General features: G+C 38.5%; 1 protein-coding gene across 6 annotated transcripts in view; it reads right to left on the reverse strand.

Moving 5' to 3' along the window:
• Positions 1–24,954, reverse strand: part of TSNARE1 (t-SNARE domain containing 1) — a 278,385-nt gene that overhangs the window by 223,688 nt on the left and 29,743 nt on the right. Inside the window, exon 1 of one of the 6 annotated variants that reach the window (XM_074202837.1) lies at positions 12,475–19,800. The exons of the other annotated variants lie outside the window; for them this stretch is intronic. The gene's annotated coding sequence lies outside the window, so the exon portion shown is untranslated. Of the gene's footprint in view, positions 1–12,474; positions 19,801–24,954 lie in introns of those variants that run through there. 6 annotated transcript variants of the gene reach the window in all.

Below are 24,954 nucleotides of genomic sequence, written 5' to 3' on the forward strand. Positions count from 1 at the left end.
CTAAGGACTCTAAACTTTCAAGAGACAGAACCCACAAAGGGACCCAGTGAGGCAGTTCTCCTACTCAATGTAACCTGGAAAAGAGCAGAAAGGCTCTACTCCCCGGGGTGGGAGGGGCGGCCCGCCAGAGCCAAAGAACTTCAGCCTCCTGGAGGCAGCCCCAGGGCGCTGGGAGTCTCAGCTCACAGCAGCGGGGGAGTCGCCTGAGCTGCACCCCGGGGAGCACCAGGCACAAAGTGGGGGAACAACGGGGGACCTCTGCTAGAGGGAGCACATGGAGCCCAGCCCCCAGGGCACACAGCAAGCAGCTTGGTCTTTCAGCAGCCTACAGGCGGAGCTGGTAAGCAGGACCCCCAGGGCATGAGCCCATTGAGCTGAGGGAGGGGAGTGAAGAGAAACTGCAGAGCTCTGTCCTCTGCCCCTGGGACAGGACTCTGGGGCTCTGACCACATTCAGATCCTGATCCCAGTCTAGGCCCCCCAATAGAACAACAGGGCCCCCCCCACCTCGGCCCCGTGGCAGAGGGGGGCGCTTACGGTCATTCACAGACCAAGAGGGAGGACAGAACCTCACACACTGAGACCCTTGTGGGAGTGTCCCAAAAACTCAGGAAGCACCCCAAAAAACAGGCTTAGGCTGGGAAAATGAACAAGCAAAGAAACAAGAGGAAGACCATTGAGAAATATTTTGCAAATGAGCCTAAGAAGGATCAAAATACTCAGTCTGAAGATGAGGAAGCACAAGCTCCTGCATCTAAAGACTCCAAGAAAAACAGAAATTGGGCTCAGGCTATGATAGAGCTCAAAAAGGACTTTGAAAATCAAATGAGGGAGTTGGAAGAAAAACTGGGAAAAGAAAGGAGAGAGATGCAGGAAAAACATGAAAATGAAGTCAGCAGCTTAGTCAAGGAAATTCAAAAAAATGCTGAAGAAAATAGCATGCTAAAAACCAGCTTAGGTCAAATGGATAAAACAGTTCAAAAAGTTATTGAGGAGAAGAATGCTTTAAAAAGCAAAATTGGCCAGATGGAAAAAGAGATAAGTAAACTCTCTGAGGAGAACAAATCCTTCAGACAAAGAATAGAATTCAGGGAGATTGATGAATTTACCAGAAATCAGGAATCAATACTTCAAAACCAAAAAAAATGAAAAATTAGAAGAAAATGTAAATATCTCATTGAAAAAACACTGATATGGAAAACAGACTTAGGAAAGATAATTTGAAAATTATTGGAACATCTGAAAGTCATGATCAGGAAAAGAGCCTTGACATCATTTTCAAAGAATTACTACAGGAAAATTGCCCTGATATTCTAGAAGCAGAGGGCAAAATAGAAATGGAGAGAATCCACTGATCCCCCGAGAAAGAGATCCTAAAAATCCAACCCCTAGGAATATTATAGCCAAGTTCCAGAACTCCCAAGTCAAAGAGAAAATATTACAAGCAGCCAGAAGGACACAGTTCAAATATTGTGGAGCTGCAGTCAGGATCACTCAGGACTTAGCAGCAACTACATTGGAAGCTCGTAGGGCTTTGAATACAACATACTGGAAGGCAAAAGAGCTTAGAATGCAACCAAGAATGAACTACCCAGCAAGGTTGAATGTCCTCTTCCAGGGAAAAAGATGGACTTTCAATGAACCAGGGGAATTTCAAAGGTTCCTTTTGGAATGTCCAGAGCTGAACAGAAGGTTTGATCTTCAGATACAGGACTCAGGTGAAGCATGGAGATTGGAGGAGAGGGGGGAAATATGAGGGACTTAATGAGGATGAACTGCATGTATAGAAAAATGATACTGATAATATTCATATAAACCATCTCAGTTAATAGAGCAGGTAGAGGGAGCTTTTATAGTTGAAGCACAGGAGAAAGCTGAATTCGAAGATAAAATATGGTGTAAAAATGGAGTCAATAGAATGAAAGGGAAATGGAATGGGAGAAAGAAAAAGGAGAGGGGGAATTGGCCAAGATATTTCATATAATAAGATTTTTTTTTAATTACAATGAGCTATTGCAATGATATGGAAAGGGGGAGGCAAGGGGGAATGAGGGAACCTTTGCTCTCATCAGAGATGGCCAGGAGAGGAAATAGCAAATATACTCAATGGGGTATAGACAACTGGAGTAAGAAGGAGGGGGGAGCAGGGGGAAGGGGTGGGGACATGAATAAAGGAGGAGAGGATGGACCATGGGGGGACAGTGGTCAGATATAACACATTTTCTTTTTTACTTCTTGCAAGGGGCTGGGATTGGATGGCCTGCCCAGGACCATAGGGCCAGGTGGATTCTGGGCCTAAGGGGTGGTATGGGGGCTCAGGGCTTCTTGGCCCCAGGACCAGGGATCTGTCTGCTGTGCCACTCAGCGACCCTACAGCAGAGTCAGAGTGAAAGGAGAGAGAAAATATAGTACATGGTAGTGGAGAAATAAGAAAGGAGGGAGTTGTGATCAGCAATGGCAACGTTGGAAAAATATGGAAGTAACTTTTGTGATGGACTTATAAAGAATGTGATCCACCCACGACAGAGTTGATGGTGTTGGAACAAAGACTGAAGCACATTTTTTGTTATTATTATTTGGGGGAGGGTGCAGGGCAAGTGGGACTGGGTGGCCTGCCTGGGGCCACATAGCAGGGTGATCTTTGGGTGTCTGGGGCCGGATTCGGACCCAGGTGCTCCTGGTCAAGGGCAGATGCTCTGTCTGCCACCCAGCCACCCCTACTATTATTACTATTTTATTTTATTTTGGGTATTTTTTTTTCTTCTTTTTGGTTTTTGCAGAGCAGTGGGGATCGGGTGGCTTGCATGTCACATGGCTGGGTGATTATTGGGTTTACGAGACTGGATATGGACTCGTGTGCTCGTGGCTCCAGGGCTGGTGCTTCGTCCATTGCACCACCTAGCCATACCTACAATTATTACTATTTTTTTTTAATTTTAATTTTTTTTCTCTCCCCTTTACTTTTTCACCCAAGCAAGTCTATCTATATTCATGGGGGGAGGGGTATTTTGTTTACTTGTAAACAAGTATATTTTATTAATGTAAAAAAAAATTTGTACAAAATGAGAATAAATAAATAAAGAAATTTAAAGAAATAAAAAAAGAGAGATTTCTCACACTAGTTGGTTTCTAGAAATAGAAAAGTGGAAAAACCCTTGATCCTAATATAGTAATTAGTTATTAAATAGAAAAGAGAAATATTCATTCCTCACAATGACACAGACCAGGAACATTTTGTGGGACAAATAATAAATTTTGAGTTCATAGGGGGCAAGTTTATTGTGGATGGAAAGGGATAAAGTTGGTGAGATTTGGTTTAAGCTTTGAAGGATAGGGAAATTATTAAAGCAGAAAAAAAGAATTCAAAGTGAGCAGAAGTATGGCCAGGACTCAAATACCCCTCCCTCATCACCTCTTGCCTGCCATGATCTGCACCAGAAACTCTGAGGGTCTTTCCCTCCTAGATTGATTTTTTTTGACTACACAAAAAAAGTTCATTCTTTGCTTCATTTCTTTCTTACTTGCCTTAATCACTAAATGGGTGTCGGCTCAAACTGAGACCAGTTAAAGACCTAAGCTTAAAAAGGTCAAGGGCTCCCATGGCAATCAGAACCATCTCCAGGGTTCTGATCCATATCTGGCCCCAGAAAGCTCCAGAGGAGAAAGTCAGGCTGGCAACTTTAATAGCACCCCCTCACTTAAATCCAGTTCATTTGTGTGTCCTAGCACCACCTCCCTGATTGTCATGGTCCTCTTCCAAAACAAAGGACAAAACAACAACAAAACAACAAGTCCTTTTGCCTTAGCTACTGTGACAGCCGTCAAATTAGTTTCCCTGCTTCCAGGTTTTCCTCTCCAATCCATCCTCCTGACAACTGCCAAATTGACATTCCTGAAGCACAGATTTAATCATCACCCCCTACCTAAAAATCTTCAGGGATTCCCTAGTAGCTCCTGGGGAAAATACAGAACCTCAGCTTAGCATTTAAGGCCCTACACAATCTAGCTCCCACCTACCTTGCCAGGCTTATTTCACATTATTTTACTTCAAACACTCTGTTCAGTCAAAAAAGGCCTGCTGGCTGTTTTTTTTCTTCACAGAGACAACATTCCATCTTCCTACCACCACTACCACATAAGTGGCTTCCAGGTTGCAAACAGAGAAGGAATGAATCAACTTAGGCATATCGGGTTTCCACAATCACCAAAGATCCAAATACCAAGCCTCTTCTCACCAAGCCACAAGATCCAGCCTAGGACTGGAGGCCCTGACCTCCTTTCAGGGAGGAAGTCAAACTAACATCAGACATAGGGGAGTGGGAAACCTGGGATGAACTCCCAATGCTTATTGAGAAGGGTGTGAGCAATGTCTTATCTTATTTAACAAACTTGATCCTCCAACTAAATTTTAGTAAATTCTTATCATCCTCCTCTTCCTCTCCCTCCCTTTTCTTCCTCTCCCTCTGTGATATGAATCAAAGATTACCTGGACAAAAACTCCTATATCCTTTCCCATGCTACTGGTCCCATTTCCCCCATCTCTTCAGGACCACTCCACTCCTTCCCAAGAATCTCTCCCATACTTCCCTACCTTCTACTGTGTACTCTGGAATCATCTATCCTATTATATATCTTATATTACTCATATATATATATATATATATATATATATATATATAGTATTATTATTATTATTATAATAAACTGAACTTCATAGTCTTATAATCCTAGAAATCAAGGTTGCCCCAGAAGATCTTACATCCCTCACCACACCCTCCAGTATACTGCTAGCATTTTCTTTTCTGCCCTCCAATCCTAGAAACTGGGGTAAGACATATATCATAAGAAGAATTTCCTCTACAGCATATTTGGTAAGTTGTCATTCATTCTTTATTTGAAGAGCTCCAGTTAGAGGAACCCCACTCCTTCCTAAGGAAGACGCATATAATTGGGACAACTTTGATTTTTGGGAAGTTTATGTTATCACAAGCTATCCTTTTGCAATTTTATCCACTGCCCTGTGATCTGCCTGAACAGAACAAGTCTAATTCTCTTCCTTTCCAACCTTTCAAACACTTATAGAATATAGTCCTGTCTGTCCCCCCTGCATCTTCTCTTCTCCCACCTAAATATCCCAAATTCCTTAAAATAATCTCCATAAGGAAAAGACCTAAGCTGCTTCACTTGTCTGACTATACTCCTCTGGATACTCTGCAGCTTATCAACATCCTTCCAAAATTGCAATATCCCAAACTAAGCAAAATATTCTAGATGGGATCTGGACCAGATAAAAGTCAAACATGGCTTTGCTCCCTCATTCCTGGAAACTGTGCCTCTCTTAATGGGACCCAAGGTCCCATCAGTTTCTTGGGCAGTCCCATCATTCCACTGATTTTATTAAGCTTCTAGTCTGACTCAAAAATTCAAGTTCTTATTTTTTCCCCAACCAAACAACTATCTACTTCTTGTATTTGTGAAAGTAGTTTCTTAAACCCAAGTATAAGACTTTACATTTACCACTATTATATTACATTATTTTAATGCCAGCCTAATGTTCTAGCCAGTCAAGATTGCCTTCCGATCCTGGTTGTTACCTAATGTGTTTGCTCTCTTCTTAGCTTTCTGTTATAAAGAATGTGCTAAGTTGCTGGCAAAATGTTAACAGTACAAAGCTAAGCATTGAGCCCTGGGTCAATCCATTTGATGACCTTACAATCTGACAAGAAACTATTAATGACAACCCCTAGAATCTAAATGAACAACCACTTTTAAATCCATTGGATTCTACTTCTGTATTCTTCACATCTTTCTATCTTTTCTACATTACCATTATAAGATACTTTATCAAAAGCTGGCTGTATATGCAGTCTTCTTTGATCTTCCTGATATGTGGAAACGTAAACATTTATTGGTATGTATATACATATATATATATATATATATATATATATATATATATATATATATTTCAAAATAAAAAACTTTTTTTTAAAAAAAATCCAGATAACAAAAGCTAGGTAAAAAATATTTAGATTATTCCCTGGTTACTGATTATTGGAAGATTAGAAATCTTCTGACTTAGTAACCCTCTCAAAAAATAAAATAAAATAAAGTCTGGCTTGACCTAATTCTAAATGAAATTGGTTTGATGTAGTATAACTTTTTCTAAATGCTCATTAGCCATCTTTTTAATAATCCATGCTACAACATTCTCCAGAATCAAAGTCAAGCTCACTGGTCTTTAGTTTTACAACTATCATTCACTTCCATTTTTTTGGAAAACATATTTACCCTGCTCCTTACAATCTTTCAAAAATGGCTGAAAATAGCTTTGCAAAAATAGTCATCATTCCTTACAGAATTCCATAAATGCCAAACACCCAGCACATCACAGGTTCATCCTTGTAACCTTTCTAACTGGAACCTTGCTAACAAAACCTTTCAGAACCCAGGTTAAGGATGGGCTTTAAAGTAGAAAATTGATATTGAGTTATCTGAAGGGACTAGACCTGTTGTTTTTGGTCCCAGATGGGGGAACTAAGAACACTAGTAGAGAGTTATTCAGAAAAAAAATTTCCTAAGATGACCACATATCTATCCCAGAGCAGGATGGGCTGCCTTGGGATGTAATGAGTTCCCCATCACTAAAGATCTTCAAGAAGAAGAAGAAGAAGGACCATTTATTAAGAATGTTGTAGGGGAGGGGATTCCTGTAAAGCATGGGCTTTGAGGTTTCTATGATTTTAAGTAAAATGACAATAGGTCATGGGGAAAGGAGAGATTGTCAAGAAGGAGAGTCCTGTTGGGTATCTGGAGGGCAACAGGCAATCATGGAAGTTTTGAAAGGCTTTTTCTGGTCCCCTCTAACTTGAAGGTTGGCATCTGGAACCTGAGGGGTGGAGCGGAAGCTGAATCTATGAAAGCCCCCTAAGGAAGGCCCAATTGGGCCAAGAGGGAGGAAAGGGGGGGTGGGGTGGACAAAGACCTGAGAGAGGCGTTTGGCCTGCTCACCCTGATCCTCAGTCACAGCTACTAGCCAAGCAGCCTGGAGACACCAAAGGCTGGCTTGGCCTCCTAGTTCCCTCCAGCCTCTCTCAGGGGAGACAGGCTAGGTCCCAATCCCCTGGCACCAGAACCCCATTCCTTTCCAGCAGGACTCTGGCAGTGTGAAGGGGGCTGTTTGTTCTCTACCAGAAAGCCCCTGCCTTGGCTGGACAACAGCCAAGATCCTGTTTACGGCATGAAGGAGGAAGCAGGGACAGCCGAGAACGCCCACAACCGGCCACTTCACCCAACCCATTTGCCAGCCCCACAGCAGGGTATTTGCCCCCGCAGGGAACACAAGGGGCTCAGGAGCTGCCTGGCTCTTTCTACTCAGAAAGTATCATAGGACTCAGCTTTAAAGGAACCCTAAAAGTCATCTAGTCCAAAAACCTTCATTTTATAAATGAGAAAACTGGGGCCCAGGGAACTTGAAAGGCTGGTCTGCAGTCATTCAGAAAATAATAGTGGAGCTGAGGTTAAAATCTTTTAATTCTAATTTAATCCTAAATCCTCAAAATAAGAATTTTGAGAAGACTATAAGGATGGACAGAGGATAGGAAAAAATCTTCAAACCCAGGGGAAGGGGTACTTAGCCTCTATTTCTAATGGAGCCCTCTGGCAGCCAATCAATCAATCTGAGTTACTGAGTATCTACTAGGCATATGAGGTACTATGCTGAGGCCTGGGTGTACAAAATGACCTATTGGAATCTGTGGACCCTTCTCAAAATCAGGTTTTTAAATATATCAAATAAAATACAAAAGATTACAAAGGAAACCAAAGACATTAGAATACAGTTATCATTTTTTTTAAAGCAAGCTCATGGACTCCAGGTGGTGAACATCTGCAGAGAAACATTTAGGAACAATCTGGGAACTTGGGTTCAACTTCCCTATAATGTCCCAAGAAAGAGAGAGTCTTTGGGGTTCAGGGTAATATTAATTAGATATTAAGGGATCCACTGCTTTCTCAATTTCAATCTGACTCTCATCACACCCCTCCTAAGCCTCTATTCCTGGGCAGTTGTTGCTATCTGACCTGTCTCCCAATTTCTCAGCACAATGCATTAAAGACCTTCCTTAGGTTCTTTAATATTCTGTCAATACTGGAGCAGTATGTTAGGCATCCACTCATTATCCCTCACTCTCAATAGCCCATCCTTCTTTTCTAGAGACCAATGTGTCCTGGAGGATGGTTTCTATTCCTTGTCTGCTATGCAAGTGGTCATTAATAAAATTCTGCAGCTTGCTCATGCCCAACACATGTCCTGCCAATGGCCTCTGAGTCACACTGCAATGGAGACTCTTGTGGGGTCATGATGTCCCATGATTTAAAGTGCTGCATGGTGAGTGATTAAGCTCTATCCAGTTTCCTGAAGCTAGGGGGTGCCCAAATCAGAGCATCAGAGGATTCAGAGCTGGAAGAAGCCTCAAAGAGTATCTATCTTGTTCAACCCCTTCTTATTACTAGAGGTTTGTAAGTGCGATGTCTTGTAGAGCCAGGATTCAAACAAAAAACCTTTACCTTCAAATCCAGTGCCCTTCGCTGCCCGGAAAGACTATAAACAATAACTTCATTGTTTATGGGATTTCAAGATTACTCAGGAAATAGTCCATGTTCCACCTGGATGCTGGGAAGGTCCTCTCTAATGAGGCAGCAGAATCCTATGCAAAGGTATTTGTGACCACTTTGTTCAAATTCACAACCTGAAAGAAAAGCTGAACCTTCTCCTTGGAAGGGACAGAATGAACTATGCCAGAAATGTTGAGCATTCTTTCTGACTCATTTTACCTACATGACCCTCTCTTGCCACATGAAGAATAAGAAGATAATAGTAATTTTAAAAAAAACCCTTAACTTATAAGAAACAATAACAATTCCCAACCCAAGGATTTAGGGTTTATAAAACATTTCCTCACAACAACTGAGATGGGTAGAATAAGGTTTATTGTCTCCATTTAATTGATAAGAAGATGAGAAAACAAACTCTGAGTAAGGAAGAGATTTGACTAATAGGCATTACCACCATGATTCCAACCTTACTCCTAGTCCATTCTCTCCCAAATCCAAATGCCAAATTCCATAACAGCTTTTTAAGGAAGAATGGGAAAAAAGGAAAAAACAAAGGATGAAAAGAAGTAAAAGGAAGGAAGAAAGTGAGGTGAGGGAAGTGGGAAAAGACAAGGCAAAACAAGGGAAGAAAGGAAGAAAAGATGAAAGTCCCACTTGCATCTATCTGTCTTTGTGTCCCTGCGATAAAGAGGATACAATGTCTGTACATATCCATACTACAATTCCAATAAAGAGAAAGAATCCCTAAGTGTCAGAGCTGGAAGGAATCTCAGAGATAATCCAGTTCAACTTCCTCACACTGCAACCGGTGTAGGAATCACTTTAACAGCTTCCCTAACAGGAAGCATCTAATTGAACACCTTCAATGACAGGGAGGCTTACTACCTACAGGAGACAGCTATTACTGTTTTTAAGTTCTTCCTTCTGGTGTTGAGTCAGAATTTGCCTCCCAGAAAATTCCACAAAATTCTGCCTTCTGGGATCCCCAAAAGTAAGTCTGTTCTCTATTACTCATTAGTCTACAATCCTAAAGCCCTCAAATAATTTTTATATGAATTGCTCTCTCATCACACCTCTGACATTCCATGTGTTAAAAAGACAATTGTAGCATTTTGCTTCAAGGCTATTAAAATCACTATATTACATTTGGCCCAATATTCTGGCCTGTCTAAAGTTTTGGAGTTTCTTATACCATAACACTTCTCTGCTCCTTTTCTTTATCCTTTGCTGAACCTTCATCTAGGTCACATCTTCTAACTATGGATGTCCCTCAAGGCTCTGTCCTAGGACTTCTTCTCTTCTCTTTCTATACTATTTTGATTCATGAGCTTCCATAGATTCAATAACCATCTCTATGCGGATGATCCTGAAATCTATTTACAAAGCCTTGACCTGACCTCCAATTAACTGCTGCACATCTCAGTCAGAATGAATGGCCAACAGAGATCTTAAATTCACCAAGTACAGAACTGAACCTATCTTTCCCTTCAAACCATTTCTTCTTTTCAATTCCCTAGAGAAGAAGTTCCTATAAAGGATAGTGCCATCTCTCAATCACTCAAGATCATCACCTCAGTTTCAATCTTGACTACTCATTCTCTCTCACCCCTCATATCCAATTTGCTGTCACCTCCTGTCTACTCTCTCTTCACAACATGTCCTGTACATGTCCCCTTCTCTTTTCTGATGCTGCCGCCCCCATGATGCAGGTACCTATCCCAATCATGATACCCTTCTCAAATCTTTCCCAACTCCAGTCCATCCACAATTCAGCTGCCAAGGTAAACTTCCTGAAGTTCAGTTTTAGCCACATCATTCTCCTACTTAATATACTCCTGTGGCTCCCCATTACCTGGAGGCTCAAGTACAAAATCTTCTATTTCTTTTTTAAAGCCCCTCACAGTTCCTTCCTTTCTTTTCTAATACTTTACTCCCCTCCACCTAACCTATTAGAAGAGAACTAACACACAATAGGAACATACTAAATGCTTGATGATTTAATGAATTCTGCAACTTAGAATGATAATTATCTCTCCCAAATCTGTCACCTAAAAATGTAATGAACCTTTCCCCAATTCATTGATAAAAATGCTGAACAGAATAGGCACAGAATCTTAAAGCTACCACTAATGACTTTCTTTCAGGTCAAAATCAATCCATTAGTCATCATTCTCTGAGTTCAGTCATTCCAGGGTTATGAATCCACCCTAATTTTTCTATCTGCTAGCCTATATATCTCATTTTGGCCCACAAAGATATTGTGACAGATTCTGTCAAATGCTTTGATGAAATTCAGGTATTACTATGTCTGCAGCAGTCCTATGAGCTACCAATTTAGTTACCCTATCAGAAAAGGGAATGAGGTTAGTCTAGCATGGTCTGTTCTTGATGAAGTCATGCTGGCTTATAGTAATCACCACTTCCATTTCTAAGTGCTCCCAAACTATTCCTTTAATAATTCAGTCTAAAATTTTGCCAGGAATTGTCAAATTCGATGGCTTAAAATTTAAAGAATTCAACCTCTTCCCCTTTTTGAAAATTGGGACAACTTCTGTCTATCCCTAATCTTACAGCAGCTCTCCTTTTCACCATGATTTTTCCCATCTTTTTATTATGAATTTGACAGTCATCAATAAAAACAGGACATTTCCAAACACATAGAAGGGCACAAAAAGGTGATTGCATACGAAAAAGTAAATCTACCACATATAACTTGCTTGTTTGTTTTCTTTTTTAAAATTTTACAGCATTTTATCAACTGCCCTTCTTGACTGACCCTTTCTACAACCTTCTGCTCTCTTCAAAGATCATGGACAGCAACTTAGCAATCACATTTTGAAGTCAGTTTTTCTATCCAGTAGTCGATATAATTCATCTACTTCCAAGCCTGGTGATGTGATATCACTAAAGGCAGTGAGATGCTCTTCTGCCATCTCCTTCTTAAATTTCTATTCCCTATTAACCATTTGTGGTTTCTCGGTTCAAAGGATACTTCCATAACTGAAAAATTTCCCTTTCTGTTATTGCTTATCATCACCAAAACCATCCCAAGCAGCAAGAGTTTTCTCTTTGGTTTTCCTCTAGCATCCACCTTGGTTTCTACTCTTTACTTCTTTCATCATACTTCCTCAGAGAGCTGAACTCTGAGCATTCTTTAATCTTCAATTTCTCTATCCATGCTCCATCCCTCTGTCTATAAATATGCTCACCTACTCCATCCTTAGAAAGATTTCACTTGACCCTGATGTTCTCTCAAGTTATTACCCTCTCCTATTATTCTCCTAACTTTTACAATCAAAATCCTAAAAAGAGTTGTCGATACTCAGCATTTCTACTCGCTCATGTCTCACTCACTTCTTTTTTTTTGTTTTGTTTTTTTTTAGGTTTTTGCAAGGCAAATGGGGTTAAGTGGCTTGCCCAAGGGCACATGGCTAGATAATTAATTAAGTGTCTGAGACTGGATTTGAACCCAGGTACTCCTGACTTCAGGGCCGGTGCTTTATCCACTGCGCCACCTAGCCGCCCTCTCACTCACTTCTTAACTTACTTCAATCTGTCTTCTGATCCTACCATCATATTTCGAAGTTGCTCTTTCCAAAGTTACCAGTGGTCTCTTAATTTTTAAATTTAATGATTCTTTTTCAATTCTCATTCTTCCTTATTGACCACCCCTTCCTTCTAGATACTAACTCCCTAGATTTTCGAACACTGGTTTCCCATTTCTCTGACAACTCATTATCATTCTCTTTTGCCAAATCATCATATATATCAAGTTCCCAAGGCTCTATCTTTGGCCCTCATTTCTTCTTTCTCTACACTGTTTTTTTGAAACCATATCAGCTCCCATGGGTTCACTCACCAACTCTATGAAGATGTCCAGCAGGCAGTTGGTGATATGGAACTATAGGGTATTCAACCCTCATACCTCCTCAGTTGTAGTTCCATGCCACCAACTGACTACTGAGCTTCTCTTAGATGTCCTGTAAGCATCTCATACTCAGTAGGAATAAAACAGAACTCATTAACATTCCCTTGAAACTCACCACTCTTCCAAACTTCCCTGTCAAGAGAATAGCCAGTCATCCTTATGAACCCAGATTTACAATCTAGGAGCTATCTTCAATTCTTTCCTGTTCCTTTCACCAAATATCCAGTCAACTGCCAAATCTTGTGGAGTTTACTTCTCTATAAGTCCTATCCCCATCCCTTTCTCTCTACTCACACAGTTACCATTTTAGGCCGTATTGTCATCACCTCTCACATGAACTCTGACAATAACTTCCTAATAGGACTTCCTCTTGCTAGCCTCTCCATACAGCTGCCAATTTGATACTCCTAAAGTACAGATCTGACCATTCTTAGTCCTATCTCTTAGAATATCCATATCCTAGATACTTGACTCAAATGGGACCACCCCTCTATTATTAATATGTTTTCCCCTGCTCCATCCCATTATTGTGCATATATTTGGTATATTTTTTGTATACACTTATCTCTATACATGTTGTTTCCCCTCAGCAGAATGTAAGCTTCTTTGACTCTGTAACTGGAGCACATACACATAATGTCTTGCAAATAGTGGGCAAATAAATGTTTGTTGAATTAGACTGCTCCCAGTTTAACTGAATTAGATTGCTCCCAACTTAACTATTAAAAAAAATTATTTTCTTCCTCATTAGAACAATTTACCATTATATTCTTCTAATTTCAATCCTGAGAGCTTCAATGATGATGATGATGATGATTATGATGATGATGATGATGATGATGATGATGATGGCAGACAACATATTCTAGTGATTTGAGGTTAGCAAAAATACTACATGCAAGGTGGCCCAGAAGTCATAGCTCAGTTTGCTTTAATGGCTTAAAACTGTACCAAGTCTCTCCTAATCTCAAGTACAGAATGCTTTCCATCACACATCACACAATAGTAGAGCCAGAAGGAATATGAAAGATGGAGTCCAACTACCCATTTTATTATAGAAGCAGAATGTGGGTAGCAGACTAAGTTTGGGCTCTAAGTTGTTCACAATCATATAGCTAGTTAGTGATGAAACAAGGACGAGAAGGCAGGTCTGAAGATGATGGGCAAGTCCCTTTTATATCAGTTTTTTCATCTGTAAAATAAGGGGATTCGGCTGGATGGATGGCCTCCAAGAAAACTCAATTCCTAAATCTAAAATACCTAGGTATTTACATTTTGTTTCTCTTCATTAAAATGTATGCTCCAAGAGAAATTTGAAACTATGCCCAAAGGGCAACAAAAATATGCATACCCTTTGATACAGCAATACCACTACTGGGTCTATACCCTGAAGAGATGATGAAAAAGGGTAAAAATATCACTTGTACAAAAAATATTCATAGCAGCCCTGTTTGTGGTGGCAAAGAATTGGAAATTAAATAAATGTCCTTCAATTGAGGAATGGCTTAGTAAACTGTGGCATATGCATGTCATGGAACACTATTGTTTTATTAGAAACCAGGAGGGACAGGAATTCAAGGAAGCCTGGAGGGATTTGAATGAACTGATGCTGAGTGAGATAAGCAAAACCAGAAAAACACTGTACACCCTAACAGCAACATGGGGGCAATGATCAACGTTGATGGACTTGCTCATTCCATCAGTGCAACAATCAGACAATTTGGGGCTGTCTGTGATGGAGAATACCATCTGTATTCAGAGAAACAGCTGTGGAGTTTGAACAAAGACCAAGGACTATTGCCATAAATTTAGGGAAAAAAAACTGAAAACTTATTGTCTTATCCTATTATCTCTTATACTTTATGTTTCTTCCTTAAGGATGTGATTTCTCTTTCATCACATTCAATTTGAATCAATGCATACCATGGAAACAATGTAAAGACTAACAAATAGCCTTATGTGGGGGTGGGGGAAGGGAAGTAAGATTAAGGGAAAAATTGTAAAACTCAAAATAAATAAAATCTTTAATAAAAAAAAGTATGCTCCAAAAGCAGAAACAGATTTCAGTTTTCTTTTGTTTGTTTTGCCCTTTTTTAAAAATTTAGCCTGACCCACTAAACAAATGCTTTATGATTTTAGAGAATGAGCACTTTTGACCCCAATCTTAAAATCTTTCCTTTTAGGCTATGCTTGTTGCCTGTCAAGTCAATATTCCCTTCAAAATCTCACAGACAGATTATAACTGAAGATCAACTGGTCCAAGAATTCCCTCCTCCTTGTCAACCACAGGTGGTCCTCCAGCCTCTCCCTGACAGTGTCAGGTAGGGAGAACCACTGCCTTCTAAGGCAACAGCCTTCACTCTGGGGCAGCTCTACATCTATCTTTTCTCATAATATTCTGAAATCTGTCCTGAAATATACAGACCTTGAATTGTCCCAACTTTCTAAGGTCTGATTACATCCTTAGCTTATGTCCCCAGCATTAGAAGGAAAGGAAAAAGGAGGCAATACTCCCTAAACAAATCATACTTTCAGCAATGAAAATAAATACTCCCTGAAACACTCTATGGGGAGGAATGGCTTCCAAGGGCAAAATGAAACTGCAAAATCAAATGGGAGAAAATTAATATAGAACAAGATAGGGTATTTGGAGAGGCAGGAAAGGGCCTTCAGAGGTCATTCAATCCATGCTTCTGCCTCAAAGAAGTTAACAGGTACACTTTCTCTCAAGCCTATGCCCAGATACATGCTCTTCTCACTAGCAACTCCCTAGCCAGGACTACTCTGGGTCCCCTCACTTCACCCGATTATATTCACTCAGCAGACTTCTCTATCCCCTCACTCACAGCTTGCCTCCACCAGTACCCCACACTCTAATCTCTATCTTCCCCTTATCTGTTATCTTCTTCCTTTAGAATGGAAGTTCCTTAAGAGAGCAGAGATTGTCTTGTTTGCTTATGTTTGTATTCCCAGAGTTTTGGACAAGAATTCAAGATATGGTCTCTGTCTCTCTCTCTCCCTCTCTCTCTCTCTCTAGCTAGCTATCATTGTTTTCAAGAACAAACCCCTAAATCTGCAATCCTTTTTTTAGAAAGAAATTCATTAGATCATTTAGTAGAGAGAAAAAACTAGAAAGAAAGGGTGACTCTCAACTGTGAGAGAGTTTTGACAAGGCCATAAGGATATGTGTCTGATTGAATCACTAGGCAGTTGGTAGTCTCCAAGAGAAGAGCTGTTTTCAGATGTCTATTAGCAGCCAAGTCAATCTAATTTGGGGAACCCAAAGCATAAGCTTTGGATGGACCCAAAATAAGACTTGAGAGACGCCAAAGAAGCACTGGGTGAATCTAAGCATTCCTTCCAATTCTCTGGCTCCCTTGGAATACCTCTGAGGTCAGCCTGTTCTCCAGAATAATAAACTAGGTTAATTTTAAACTTAGTTTCTAACAATACTAATAAATGACATGATAATCCACACTATCAATAAATCTATATCTAAATTTTATAATAATGTATTAACAGGAGCAGAAGTAAGAAGAAAAAATTGCCCATTTTCTCTTATTTTTTCCATTCACAATACACTTTTCTCACATCTGTGAAGGAAGTGATAATAGCTGACAGTAATTTGGTGCCTACTGTAGGCTAGATATTGTCATAGGTGCTTTACAATTGCTATCTCATTTGATCCTCAAAACAACACTCAGAGATAGGTGATATTATTATTCCCATTTTATAGAAGAGGAAACTGAGGCAAATAGAGGTTATGTAACTTGCCCAGAGACACAGAACAAGTATATATTTGAGGCTGGATAGTGCTCTAGTCATTTTGCCACCTAAGTGCTGTAGTATAAATGTTTTCGTTTCCATTTTACAGATGAGTCAGCTATGTTTACCCGAAGGTTAGTGGCTTGCTTAAGATCATAAGTCTCTATGCCTGATAGGCTACGCTAGGCTAGGCTAGGCTAGGCTAGGCTAAGCCAGGAAATAATAATAATAATAATAATAATAATAATAATAATAATAATAATAATAATAATAATAATAATAGACTAAAAAGTAGTGATAAATAATTCCTCTTGATAATATACTTCTTAAATCTCAGACTGGATCATTTTCTCATCTAATCTTCAAACAGGTCTGGGGAAAGCAGGAAAGATGAAGGACCTATTTTATTAATAGGTAAACTGAGGTCTAGAAAAGGGAAACAAATTGCCTGAGGTCATGTAGCAAATCCTTCAACTGGAACCCAGGTCTCCTTATCCCAATCAGTTTTTTTTTCACTCTAAAGCTTAAATTTAAAACCCTTCAAAGAGTAGGATCTCACAGTTTCCCTGTCTCTTGTTCTGGTATCCAACTATCACTTCGAACAGAAAAAAAAAATCCTCCATTAAGTTCAATGCAGATTCCTCTTGCCATGGGATCTTCTTTGTGACCTATTTCTTCTTTCTTGACTTTAATGGAGCCTAGAATGATAATAATATATGTCATGGATAGGCCAAGCCTCAAACCCTAATGCTCCTCTACTAAGCCACAGTCCTCCTAGGTAGGCCTCCTTCTTTCTTTTTTTTTTTTCCTTAGGTTTTTTTTTTTTTGCAAGGCAAATGGAGTTAAATGGCTTGCCCAAGGCCACACAGCTAGGTAATTACTAAGAGTCTGAGGTCAAATTTGAACTCAGGGACTCCTGATTCCAGGGCCAGTGCTCTATCCACTGCACCACCTAGCCACCACATCCACTGCACCACCTAGCCACCCCTAGGCCTCCTTCTTTCAAACAAAAATTTTTACCAGAGTCCTGTCACTGTATAGGCTCTCATCATTCTTTTACTAATAATTTCAGTTCCTTACCCTTTCCCAAGAGGTTTGCTTTTCTGTCATTTCTGTAAACCTTTCTTCTCTATTACTCAGCTGGGTTTTCAGTTGGAAAGCTGAATACAGATATATGTTTAATAACCAGCTCCCAGTAAGAAAAAACAATGTAGTAGCATGCACTTTTAAATTTCAATCTGTTTTTTGCAGATTTTAAGCCTAGATAATGAAACAGTGTCATGGTAAGCAAAATCTTTTTGTAATGTTTTCATTCCAATCTCTCTATGTAATACTCTCTTCCAACCATTGCCCTACAAAGTATCAGGTACACACTTTCCCATACTCCCCCAACTTTAGTACCCCAATCATGTTACTAAAGCATGAATTAAGACAATATCACTTCCTCATCTCTTTATGTCCAACCCCTCTAGGTAGGTTCCTACTCTCTCTCTCTCTAGGGTACTACAAATCTCTAAGTATTTAATAAAGTAAAATCATTTCCGATTTAATTAAGTGTAGTACCTCTCAGTACACTAAGCAGTAGGACACCTGAAGGTCTGTCTTAAGAACTTTACAAATTTCTTGTAAAGGTATGGGAGACATTGGCACAGATTGCCCAGCATAGGATGCCCTCATCAGAGAAAGTGCTGAACTCTATGAGTAAGGAAGAATTAAAATAAATGTGAAATACATAAATTTAGAGTAAACAGCCCAGGTTTTCACAACCTGTGGTTTTCTGAAAGATATTTTCCAGGCTCTTTTTTTGATCTAGGCTTTCTGGTAGACCAACGATTGACAAATTATCTCTCCCGAATCTATTTTCCAAGTCATTTGTTTTTCCTAAAAGGTACTTTACATCATATTCAATTTTTCAAATCTTTTAAACTTATTGATGGAATCTTGGTGACTCACAGATTCATTGGTTTCTATTTGTCCAAGTTTAATTTTTAGGATTTTATTTTCTTCAGTTAATTTTTGTGTTTACTTTTCCAGTTCGCTAATTTTACTTCTTACTAAGTTGCATTCCCTTTCCAGTTGTTCAATTTTATTTTTTGAAGAGTTGCATTTTTAATATGTTATTTTTACTTTAAAAGGAGTTGATTTTTTGGTCAATTTTTCATAATTTTCCTGCATGGCTCTCATGTCATTTTTTCCATTTTTCTTCTTCCTCTCTTATTTGGCTTTTTAATTCTTGTTTAAGTTCTTCTATGAAGTTTTGGATTTGAATCCAATTCATAGACTCCTTTGAGACTTCCCATGTAGGTAATTTGTCATTGCTTTATTTTTCTGAGGTTGTATTTTTATCATCTCTATCTGCATAGTAGTTTTCTATGGTTGGCACTCTTTTAGGTTTTTGCTTATTTTTATTGTTTGAGCTCTTGCTCCTGGGTATAGAGAGTACAGACCCAAGTTTTTTATGCTGGGGCTGAGGTCTCATCCCTGGCTTGTTGTTGGCCAAGATGTTGCCTATGCAGTCCAGGCCTTGCTTTTGCAGAGGTTTGTTTTCTCCTTTATGTCCAAGCTCTACCTATGCAGTGGTTTGTTCCCAACCCAGTCCTGTCTTTTGTCCCAGTTTTCCCAGGGTTCATATTTTGTCTGGGGGTTGGGACTGTCCCTGCAGGCTTGCTGTTTAGCTGCCAGGACCTGTGCTGTTGTCTAGCTGCTAGGACCTAGACTGAACTGTGGCTAAAAGCCCCCAGTTGACTTTCTTGCTCTCCCACCCAGCTGGACTTTATTTTCCCTTCATCCCAAAACAGACCTTCACTGAAGATCCTCCACAATGTCTACAATTGAAAACTTGTTTTGGTCTTTTCTGTTTTTCTTTTTTTTTTCTTTTTAATGGGATTTGTAGCATAGAGGCTTCATTTAGTATTATGAAGGGAAAAGCTCTGAGAACATGCTGGCTTTATGCTGCCATCTTGGCTCCTCCCCAGAGGTCAATAATCAATAAAACAACAAAATAAGCCTTGATTTGTATTTTGCTCATTTCTGAACTATAAATGCTCACAATTAAAATTTAACAATCTGTTATCTAGAGGGGGTTCAAGCTAACTCCAGCTGGCCCCTGTTTCCAATCCCTCAAACTAGCTCCTCTTCCTGACTTCTCTATCACTTCACCACTTCACCATTTTCCCAGTTCCCATTATCTTGGAGTTGCCTTTAACCCTTTTCTTTCTTGGCCTATCCCAACCTAAATGGTTCCAGATCTTCTTGGCTCAACTTCTGCAATAGTCAGCATATTGCTTCCTTCCTCTCTATTCAAACTGCCATCAAGCAACTCTACTTTACAGACTTTACTACCAGATCTACTACAGACTTCAACACTATTTACTTGGATTAACTCAATGGCCTATTGCTGCCAGTCTCTCATGCAAATGTTTCTCAATCAGAAATTTCAAACCTAGGGCTCAAGAACATATTAACAAATGTATAAATGTAAATATAAATATAAATAATATAAATATAGATAGATATAGATATAGATATAGATATAAATATAGATATAGATATAGATATAGATATAGATATAGATATAGATATAGATATAGATGATATAGATATGGATGTGGATGTGGATGTGGATGTGGATGTGGATGTGGATGTGGATGTGGATGTAAATATTTATTAATATATGCATTTTAATCAAATTTCAATAAAGTTGGTATTTCCTTTGAAATTCCATGGATTTTATTTTATGCTTTTTTAAAACCTTATTCTAAGAAGACATCCAAGAATTCACCAGCCTGTTAAAAGAGTTCAAGAAACACAGAAAAAACAAAAGTAGTTCAAGATGAATCTCCCTAAAATCCAGTTCTAATCACATTCCTCCCTTGCTCCCAAACTTTCTGTGCCTCCCTATTACCTACCCAATAATATGTACATTCATCCTAGCCTTCAAAGTCCTCTAGTAGCTTCGAATGAACCTCCCTCTTCAGGTGTATCTACTTCTCTCTGTTTTCATTTATCATATATTCCAGACAAACTATATGGATTATATCAAGCAAAAATATGGTAGCTGGTCACCTTAGCCAAGATACTAGCTGAATTCCTTGGTGCTTCTCCAACCACAGATTCCCTCCAAAACCTAGGAAAAACCCTCAACAATGGCCTAAAAAAATTATAAAGCACATGAAAAGCTAAGTTCACAGGACTATGATTCTATCAGCATATGGCTATTTCCTCAGCTTTCCACAAAAATCTCATAGAATATCTATATGCAACAAATAGGAATATACAAAAAGAAATGCACACACATACATACATACATACATACTTGATTAATATAGATCTACAAAGAAATGTGTAGACTCAAGTACATAAATATACACAAACACACATACCCCCCATAAGGGGTCCCCCTTATGAAAGGATCCCCCATAAGAAAGGCATACATATACAGAAAGACGGGCACTGAGACACACAGAAACACATGCACAAATAAACAGGTTCAGAGATCAGAGATCTGGAAAAGACCTCAGAGGTTACAATCCAGTCCAAAACCTCCACTTTAAAGAAAAGCAAACAGGCCCAGGGAGAGGCTGTTTCAAGCAATGGAGGTAGGGTTTATAGCCAGATCCTCTAACTCCAGAGCCAGAGCTCTGTCTACTGTACTACATATGAGCATAAATAGAGATATGCAGACACTCACAATACACATATTGACATGCACAAAACACAGACACACATAATACACCCCCACAGAGACACACAGAGACATTTATACCTACAGACGCACAAACATATATAGACGTAGGCACACACAAACATGTAATCTATCCTTCCTCCTTTCTCATGGGGACTCTATACTTCCCTGTTTCAACTCCTTTTTTAAAATGACCAGGAAAAAAAACAGAAAAAGAAAACTATAATTCCTTGATGATTATCAATGCAAATTTTTAAATAAAATGCTAACACAAGGAGATTACAGCAATCTATCACAAAGAGCATATACTATGACCAAGTGGAATTTAAACAGGAATAAAAAGCTGGTTCAATATTAGAAAAATGATCAGCAAAAATGACATAATCAATAATGAAATAACAAAAATTCTATGATAATCTCAATAGATTCAGAAAAAACTGACAAAATACAACACTCATTCCTAATAAAACTCTAGAAATTAGGAACCAATGGAGTTTTCCTTGAAATGATAAATAGTATCTCTCTAAAAATCATCGGCAAGCATCATCTATAAGGGCTTAAGTTAGAAGCCTTCCCAATAAGGTCAGGGGTGAAGCAAGGATGTCCATTTATCAATACTTGTATTCAGTATTGAACTAGAAATGCTACCTATAACAATAAGAGAAGAAAAAGAAATGGAAGAATTAGAATAGAGAAGGAAGGAAAACTAATAATCATTGCATATAATATGATGATATACTTAGAGAATCACCTCAAAAACTACTAAAAAATATGAATAACTTTATCAAAGTTGCAAAGATTATAATAAACCCACATAAATCTTCAGCATTTCTTCATATTATCAACAAAGTCCAACAACAAGCTAAAAAAGGGAAATTCCATTCACTAAAGCAGTCAAAATGAAATACTGGGAAATCTACCTACAGGGACAAACCCAGAAACTAAAATAACACAATTACAAAATACTATTCACACAAATAAATTCTGATATAAATAATTAGAGAAATATTGATTGCTCATGGGTAGACCAAGCTAATATAAGAAAAATGACAATTCTACCTAAATTAAATTACTTATTCAGTGCCAAACCAATTAAACTACCAAAGGAACTATTTTACAAGGCTAGAAAAAAATAAAGTCATCTCAAAAACAAAAGGCCAAGAAAACCAAAGGAATCAGTGAAACAATATGAAGGAAGATAGCCTAGCAGTAACAGATATCAAGCTATATTACAAACTGGGAATCATCAAAATAATCCGGTACTGGATAAAAATTAGAGTGGTAAAGCAGTGAAATGGATTAGGCACCTAATATACAGTAGTAAATGACATAGTAAGCTAGCATTTGAAAAAACCCAAAGATTCAAGTTTTGGGGACAAGAGCTCACTATTTAACAAAAAATGGTGGGAAAGCTAGAAAGCAGTTTGACAGAAACATCTTATCCCATATAAAAAGATAAGGTCAAAATGAATACATTACTTAGACATAAAGGATGTCATCATAAGCAAATTAGGAGAGCATGGAATAGTTTACCTGTCAGATCCATGGAGAAGGGAAGAATTTATGACCAAGCAAAAGACAGAGTATTACAGAATGTACTAAATTAAAGAGGTTTATACAAACAAAACAAAGGCAGCTGAGATTGGAAGAAAAGCAGAAACTTGTGAGTCAGGGGGAGGAGATTTACAGTATTTTAAAGTCTCAAATATATTTAGAACTTAGTCAAATGCAAGTCATTTCCTAATTGAAAAAATAGTCAAAGGATATGAATAGAAAGTTTTCAGAGGAAGAAAATGAAACTATTTATAATCATATAAAATGCTCTAAATCACTAATGATTAGAGAAATGTAAAAACAATGCAGAGTACCATCTCACAACTATCAGACTGATTAATATGATAGAAAAGAGGAATTATTAATGTTGGAAGGGGATGTAGAAAAATTGGGATGTTAATGGTTGGTGGAATTGTGAACTGATCCAACTAATCTGGAGAACAATTTGGATAACTGTGCATATCCTTTGGACTAGCAATATATTAGTCTATATTCCAAAAACATAAATGTTTAAAAAAGGAAAAGAATTTATATATCAAAATATTTATAGTAATTCTTTTTTAAGATGGCAAAAAAATTGGAAATTGAGGAGATGCCCATCAATTGGGCAATGCATAACAAGTTAAAGGATATATATGAACATAATGGAACACTAATGGTCTATAAGAAATGATGAGCAGGAGGATTTCAGAAAAACATGGAAAGACTTACATGAACTGATACATAGTACACAGTAACAGCAACATTATGTGATATTCAACTATGAATGACTTATTCATTCTCAGCAATATAATGATTTAAGACAATTACAAAACACTCATGATGAAAAAAGAACTAAAGGAAGAAGAAATAACTGATGAAGTTTGAATGTAGATCAAAACATACTTTTTACTTTATTTTTCTTGAGGTTTTTTTTTACTGTTTTCCTTTGCAAGATGGCTAATATAGAAATATGTTCTGCATGACTGCAATTTATCATCTATAACAAACTGCTTGCCTTTTTAAGGAAGGGGGATGGGAGGAAAGGCAAAAAAGAATTCAGAACTCAAAATTTTAAAAAAATTTAGTGTTAAAATTGTTTTCACATGTAATTGGGGAAAAATAAGCTAGATTGGAAAAGGAAGAAAGGGAGGAAGAAAGCAAGGAAGCAAGGAAGGAACATCTTCCTTTGGTCTAACTTGCTTCTTGTCTACATTCTCCAATGTTCCCCCCCCCATTCATTCTCAGTACTTTATAATGATAACAATAAAAATATCAGCTCCCATTTACAGAATAATTTAAGGGTTAGAAAGCACTTTCCTCTTAATATCTCTATGAAATAGGAGGACTAAGTATAGTTATCTTTTTATAGATAAAGCAACTGAGGTCCAGAGAGAAGTCACATAGTTCATAGATACAAGCACCAAATTCAACTGTAGGTCTCCTGACTCCTGGTGTATCCACATTATATCTCACTAACACCAAATCTTCTCCCTTGTAGATGACTACTGAGTCCAACATCCTCATTGGGCTGAAAAAGATCCTAAGGCTCCCAAAGAGGAGGTGACTTGCCCAAAATCAGAGGGCAAGTCAAGTGACTGACTCAGACCCTGATCATCTGCCCAACCCCTAATTCACTGCACTTTCCCCAGGTCACCATTCAATAATGAAGATATCCCAAGACAAATAGCAGACTGCCATGATTATCTCAAAAGATAGGGAAGGGACAAAGGAAGAAAAGAAAGGATTTTTAAGTGCCTAGACTTAAAAAGTCACTTAACAACTCATTTACTAGCCTTGGAATCAGAAGTTCACAGCTCTAGTCCTGGTTCTAACATTTAGTTGCATGGTCCAGGGAAGTCAAAATTCAATCTCAATTTCCACATCTGTAAAGTAGTTGGTTTTGGTTTTTTGTTTTTTAGTTTTTGCAAGGCAATGGGGTTAAGTGGCTTGCCCAAGGCCACACAGCTAGGTAATTATTATGTGTCTGAGGCTGGATTTGAACTCAGGTACTCCTGACTCCAGGGCCGGTGCTCTATCCACTGCACCACCTAGCCTCCCCATAAAGTAGTTGTAATGGTCTTTTCACTACCTACTACTTACAGTAATTGTGGAGAATGCATTTTATATGCCATTAAACACCACAGAAATGGGTTACCATTTCTATTCCTTATTTCTCCAAGGAAGGCAACATACATGCTATCCTGATTCCTTTGCTTTCTCAATACCAGCATTGAATATGGCATAGTACCAATTTTCAGACCTCAACATGTCCCACTTGCATGATTAAGACTCCCTACCCCCCACCTACATATTCAACAGTCACACAATCAGCCTTCTCTGAGACATAAGCTATGCCTACAGATAGTCACCGATTTATCTCATCTATACTCTCTTCATCAATTATCAAAAGAGATGAAGATCATCAC

This window comes from Macrotis lagotis, chromosome X (genome assembly GCF_037893015.1).
Source record: "Macrotis lagotis isolate mMagLag1 chromosome X, bilby.v1.9.chrom.fasta, whole genome shotgun sequence".
NCBI lineage: Eukaryota > Metazoa > Chordata > Mammalia > Peramelemorphia > Peramelidae > Macrotis > Macrotis lagotis.